Source organism: Notamacropus eugenii, chromosome 6, assembly GCF_028372415.1.
Source record: "Notamacropus eugenii isolate mMacEug1 chromosome 6, mMacEug1.pri_v2, whole genome shotgun sequence".
Taxonomy (NCBI): Eukaryota; Metazoa; Chordata; class Mammalia; order Diprotodontia; family Macropodidae; genus Notamacropus; species Notamacropus eugenii.
In genome coordinates, this window is record NC_092877.1 from 80,479,973 (window position 1) to 80,486,909 (window position 6,937).

At 36.5% G+C, this 6,937-nt stretch overlaps 1 pseudogene; it reads left to right on the forward strand.

Annotated features, from left to right (window-relative positions):
• The first annotated feature begins 2,037 nt into the window (after nt 1-2,037).
• On the forward strand, nt 2,038-2,759 carry LOC140510436 (ribosome biogenesis protein NSA2 homolog pseudogene; annotated as a pseudogene).
• Nucleotides 2,760-6,937: the final 4,178 nt, after the last annotated feature.

Consider the following 6,937-nt stretch of genomic DNA (forward strand, 5'->3'; position numbering starts at 1 on the left):
TCATGGACCCTACTGGTAGTGTAGTAAAATGTATAGGTCCTTTCTCAAAATGGTATTTGGTTGCATGTATTAATAACTGAAAGAAATGCTAAAGTGAGTGAAAATGAAGACAGGCCAGCACTCATTCTAGTACATCATATTGCCAAGGTTGAGGTTAAGTAATTTGCCCAGGGTTACATAGCTAGTAAGTTTCTGTGGCATTAATATCTTTGAGGAATTTGAAGAATTAAAGTATAGATCTTAATATAAAAACCCAAACTTTGGGCACATAGATACTCTAGGAAGAAAAAGGTTACCTTTTTCTTAGTGGCATTAAATTTCATTTGCCCTCAATCTATAATATTCCTCTAAATATATTGGAGGGGTAAAGTAATATTTAAATACTTTTGTATCACTTCACTCACTGAACTATAAATTCTCAGAGTTCATGGGTATCTCACCTGGTCTAATACACACCTAAGTAGAATGTATTTCATCATATTCTGGCAAGTAGCAAGCAGATCTCAAGTAATAGGGCCCTTGTTATCTCCTAGACAACTTATTTTCACTTTTGAACAACTCTAATTGTAAGGAAACTTTTCCTTGTATTGCCAGACTGCCTCTCTATAATTTTAACTTCCTCTATAACTTTAACCTGTTGTTCCTGAGTCTTTCTTATGCTGGGAGAAAACAAGTTCACTGTCACAGGTTATCCATTCAAGAGCATTCTGACTCCCCTCTCTCACTCCTCCCAGGTCGCATAAGCAAGAAATGCTTTGGTTTGTGGAGATAAAAGAAACTGCCAGTTTGTTTGCAATCTAGAATGTAGTTGGGGGAACAATGTGAAATAAGTTTGGAACAACAGGTTGAAACAAGAGTATAAAGAAATTTAAATGTCAAGAGAGTTTTGTGTCTCCTCTTAGAGGCAGAAGGGAGTCACTGAAACTTGTTGAGAAGGGGAATGACATGGTCAGATGTGTTTTAGGAATATCCATTTTTTATCTGTCTGAAGATCACATAGGAGACACTAGAAACAGGGAGAAATTACTACAATCATCCAAGGGAAAAGTCATGAGGGTCTGAACTGATATGGAGCCTAGAGTGGGATTCTGGAGATGTAGGTGTCATTCTTGCTTTTGCCATGTAGAGCTGGAACAGCTAAATCTTTAGTGGTTTCTTTGATTAATGACACATTTCCATGAATAAAAGCTCTGTCCCCAAGCCAGGTTATAGCTAAACCATCTGACATAACCTATGTCTCAGGCAACTAGGGATATCAAAACCTGTTTTCTTCAGTGATTTTTACCATGAAGAATACATATTGCATGCTAGTTCATGATGTGCAGACGAGAGGGGGAAATCTTTGATATTACTAGGTTATTCTTAATTTTGTGTTGTTATTGTATGTTTGCCTTGGGCCAACTTTCATGATTGTTCTTGGATGTTTGTTTGTCAGCAATATAGTCATCCCAGCTCATCTTCTACACATGAATAAGAGCATATAGTGAATAAAACCTAGCCAGGAAATGTTTTAATTTCCTCATTTATGTATCTATTTAAATACCATGTCTGGGTATTTTCTTGAAGAATATTTTCAGAATATATAAAATTAGGTTAAAATGAGTATCTAGTGAAGCTCTAAGGTCATGTAGTCCCCAAAATGAAGTACACAGCCTTTGGGGGTTATGTGAATACACAGAGAGACCTTTAACCTTTAAATCTGTAGTATCATAGATTGGAAGGAACCTCAGAGGCCATCTATCCTAACATTTTTATTTTACAGATTAGGAAACTGAGGCCTGAGAGCTTAAGTGATGTGCTTAAAGTCTCACAGGCAGAGAATGAGGATTTGGACCCATGTTACCAGACTAAAAATCCAATACTCTTTCCATGTACCATACAACCTTATAACGGTGAGGGGACACCATGAACTGACTGCACTTATTTGTAGTCATACACAGGTATGTACATGTATACATAAGTCTTGGGGCTAATGGCAGAGGGTCTGAAGGTTGGAAGCATTTTCAGTGATCTTTCGATGGGCCCTCCACTGTCGATATGCCACAGAATGAATACTAGAGTAACACTAAAAAATGGCATGGATACCTCTTGGATTACTAAGAGAAAAAAGAGAAAGGACAACCGAGAGGCTCATAAACATTCAAAGAAAACAAAGAAAATGATTGGTCTAAAGGCCAAACTGCACCATAAACAGTGTCATGCTGAGAAGATTCAGATGAAAAAAGACAATCAAGATACATGAAAGAGAAATACAAAAGAGAAGAATGATGAAAAAACTCCCAAAAGAGCAGAGTCTGCATATCTGCTGGACAGAGAGGGACCATCCCCAGTCCTTTCCAACATGATTAAACAGAAATGAAAGAGAAAGTTGGTAAATGGGAAGTGCCATTGCCAAAACTTCATATCCAGGGAGAAACAGAAGTGTTAAATGTTATTTGTATAGGAACGAGAAAGAAGAAAACTTGGAAGAGAATGGTTGCTAAAGTCTGCTTTGTTGGGGATGGCTTTACTTGAAAACCAGTGAAATGTGAAAGCTAGATTAAGCCAATGGGTTTACTTCTTAAGAAGGGTCACTTTTTGCCTCCCCATCCTTGGTGTGAAGAAGAATCCCTCCTCCGCACTATCTACAAAGTCATGAAGTGAATGTGGATGAGCTGTGCCTTGTGTCACAATGAGGCAACACTATCTGGGGAAAATATGCACAGGTTACCAACAATCTGAAAAATGATAGATACAGGAATGCTGTCTTGCTCATTTGATTGACTGATTGAATGAAATTCTCCATCTCTGATGATTACTAAGGATTCTACAATATATTGAGAAAACCACAACAGTTACTACATTGAATCATCACAAAATACCCCAAAGACCCAATTCTACACATTAGTTGTTTTGATTTGAGATTGACTTGGAAAAGAGATGAGACACTATTTTCTATTCTTTTGTGAGACTTTTTCCTATTTTGGAGTGGCAATAAAAAAATCTTGTAGCTAAAAAAAGTCTTGGTACTTTTATTGCATAAGCTGACACATCAACTCCTTATCCATGTCCCCAGTTGTTCATGAGTTCTCCAAATATACTGGTCAATGGTGAAGGACAATCACTCTGATTCCATTAATAAGTTCTCAACTATATGTGTAAACATTCTTCAAGTAGGCTGTGCCATGAAGGGGGATTCACAAAAGGAGACTTAAGTCTGATCCTGGTATAATTCTTATGCATTAAAAAAAAGAATAAAGGGATACTCTCTTAAAATTTTGTCAAGGACAAGGGGAAGAATTTAAATGCACACTGCTATTTTTTATTAGGGCCCACTTTATGAAGTTGGGAATATTTGTTATTTATGTGAATAAAATCATTAATCATATGTAATATGAACAATCTATAGCTCCCCTCCCCATTACAATAACTTCTACCTCTTGACATTTGCCTTATTACACAAACCTAGCAAGAACTGTGAAATAATTCCTCCCCTCCTCCACTTCAAGTAAATTCTATTGATTTTATGCATACAATTCTGGAATGTCTTTTTTCCTAAAGATCCAGAATTTGTCAATTTTGACCACTCAGTCTACAGCTGAAGAATTATAAACTCTGACTCCTTAGCATTGCCATGTGCTATCAAGTGCTCCTGTAGGTCCTGTATACTCAGAATGAAAATGGACTGATTTTAGAAATCAGGCTTCCTGACTTTTCACAGTCCCTCATACCATTGTGCCTTTGCACTGGCTGGTGCCTGTGCCTGAAATTCACTTCCTTCTTACCTCTATTTTGTAGAGTTCCCAGTTTCCTTCTAGGCTTAGCTCATCTGCTAGTTTCTATGTAAGTTACCTTTCCTGAACCCTTCAGTGTTATTTCCTCCTCCCTCCTATCAACCTGTATCTATTTTGCATATGCCTTTACAAGATGGTCCAAAAGTCTTAGTACACTTTGCTTAGTAACCAAAGATTTAATAGGTTAAAATGCACTATGATTTTTGGGGAACCATATTTATAAACATGTTTTCCCTGGATGACTGCTAATTGCTTGAGGCCAAGGGTTATTATCACTTTTGTTTAGGTATCCTCAGCATCTAACACATTATCTCATACTTGGAAGGTCCTTAATAAGTGCTTTTTAATTGAAAGTACTTTTTGGAAGACATTCATCTTCCCTTAGAAAAGATTCTAGTACAAAAGCACTGATTAAGTGAATGTAACAGATCAGTAATGCTGGAGCATATAAAAAAGCCCCCATCGATGCCCAAGCCCCTCATTCCACTGGCACGTAGCTTTTCCAAGGAGACTACGCACAAATAATAGGAATTAGTGCAGTCTAAGGCTAGCCCTGAAGTCTCCCAATAAGCCTTTGCCTTACCAAATGATAACACAGGACCAAATTCTCCAGAATTTGGGCTTATATTGATGTTAGTTCTATAGAAACAGGAGCTTCTGCTGGAATGGGAAGGCATAATTATAAAGAAAGAATTTTGCAACAAAAAAGTGCCTTGGTTGCAGTAGATGAGCCGAGTTCCACATCAAGACAGGAAAGAGGAACATCCATTTTTGTTTTTTTCCTCTAAACCTAGTTAATCATAAAGCATATGGAAAACACTGTCTTATAGAAGATTCAATCATAGCTCTATAGCCTACTCTATGCTCTTGTAGAAGGAAATTCAATAGGATTAAACATATAATATCAGAGGCAAAGGGGGCCTTTTAAGTCATAGGATCATGGATGTAGAGCTGGAAGGGAGCTCAGAGTTCATCTAGCCTTACGTCATCCTTTTCCCCCATTTTCACATTAAGAAAATGAGACCTTGGTTCTGAATCTACTTATATACAGAGTTGGTCCAGAGACATGCTAAAATGGGTAGAAGATAATTTCAAATGTATAGCACTTCAGTACTTAGGATTTTCCTTATAATGACTCCACCAGCTAGTCAGTAGCCTAGTTCAGGCCCTTGTCAGTCATTAAGTAGTCAACAAATGTTTATTAATCACCAATAAGATGCCAGACACTGGGCTAAGCATTGGGGAATACAAAGAAATGTAAAAGTCTTTGTTTTCAAGCAGCTTACAGTCTAATGGACTCTCTTGTAGACTAAAAACTAGAAAAAATATATATGTATATACTAAAAAGTCTATATTATAATCTTACTTTTTATAGTTGAAGAGGGAAAAGGAATGAAAATAGATTGAACACAACTGAAACATATAATAAGACTAAAGAATTAGACTTTTTAATAAAGATTAATTGAAAAATTGTATAAAATATTTTTATTTTTTAAAAAACAGTTAAAATAATTTGTACTTAAAAGCATAAGACCTCTTCTGTTAAACTAAACACTTAAACTAAACACACTAAATAAATTGAACATAAACTTTTTTTTAATTCTAGTACTCTAACTCCAATGTACATATATTACTACCTTCAGGGTCTTCCCTCTTCATTCCACCCCCATACAGGTGTCAAAATGGTTTTCCCAAAGTGTAGGGCTGACTATGAAGGATTCTCCCACTGATCACATTCTAGTTTTTCTTTCAATTGCTTCTAGTATGGCTATTTAGCTTTGAAATCCTTTCAAGACCAGAACCCCACCCCACCATTCCACACTTATTATATATTGCTTTCTTTATGTAGAACAAACTGACCATTTTTGCTTTTCCTAATCCATGATAATCCATGTCCTGTTTTTCAATTTTGCACTGGCTGATGTCCATGTCTGGAATGCATTCCCACCTCATATTGGCCTCCAGAATCCTTTGTTTTCTTCAAAACTCTCCTCAGACAACATCTTTGACATGAAACCTTTCTCCTAGGTGCCAGTGCCCTTGCCATAAATGTAATGTATATGTATTTAAAATATATTTGTGTTCTATCAGTAGAAACAGTCTCTTGAGGGCAAGGACTGTTTCATTTTGGTCTTTGTATCCATGTTGCCTAATATCATGCCAGGGACATCATACGACTATTGCATTGATAGATTGAAGTAGTATGATCATTCTTATTACACAGTTAAAGAAACTGAGACTCACAGATGTCAACAGACTTATATTTGGTTATACACACAGGGAGATCAGAGTCAGTATTTCAACTCACAGTTAAGATTCTAGTGCTACTACACCATGTGGCCTGGAAGTAAATTATGTGGAATACATCTGGCAATTATTCCTTAACCTTAGGAAAGTGCAATTGCTACTATACGCATTATTTCCTCTTCATTAACTAAGTCACAGACCGGGCATTGACAACTTCCCTTCCCTTCCCAATCTCACCACCCAAAGTTCTCTCAGAAATACTCATTTGCTACGGATATCACTGTTCTCTGTAGGCCAAAGGTTGCCTAGTCCTAAAATCATTATTGTTACAATAATTGTTGCCAAGTCTTTCTCTTTCTCTTGAGTTTCCTTTTCTCCCTGAGAAACTGTTTCTATTTAGTATTACAGAAGCATTACTTGAGATACAAGTGCTCGCTCAAGGATGCCTTTTATAAATTCACTCATTAAGCTTCCTCCAAAAGTAGGAATGAGGCTTCACTTACTGGTATCCCAAACAGCGAGTAAGATCCCAACATAATTCACATTCCTATTTAAAATTCTAAATCTACAACATTATTGTAACTATCATACAAAGCATACAATTTATAAATGGATAACACAATTAGAAAAAAATTATTGAGGCTAAATTAATTTCAGACTATGTACAATATCAGAATTATACTCTGGTATTTATTGAGTCCCTCAGCATTTTCAGCTCCAGAGCTCCTTTGTTCTCAGACATCTTCACTAAGCATATTTCTATAAATATAAGCCTTGCTCTTCCATAATCTTGCTAAATTCCCTGGATTGATAGGTCAGGTGGGTATTCACGCCAGACATTGATTTCTTCATTTGGGCCATCTCCTAGATATCTCTCCTCTCTCTTCCTTGTGAAGTCTATTTAAAACTTTCCATTT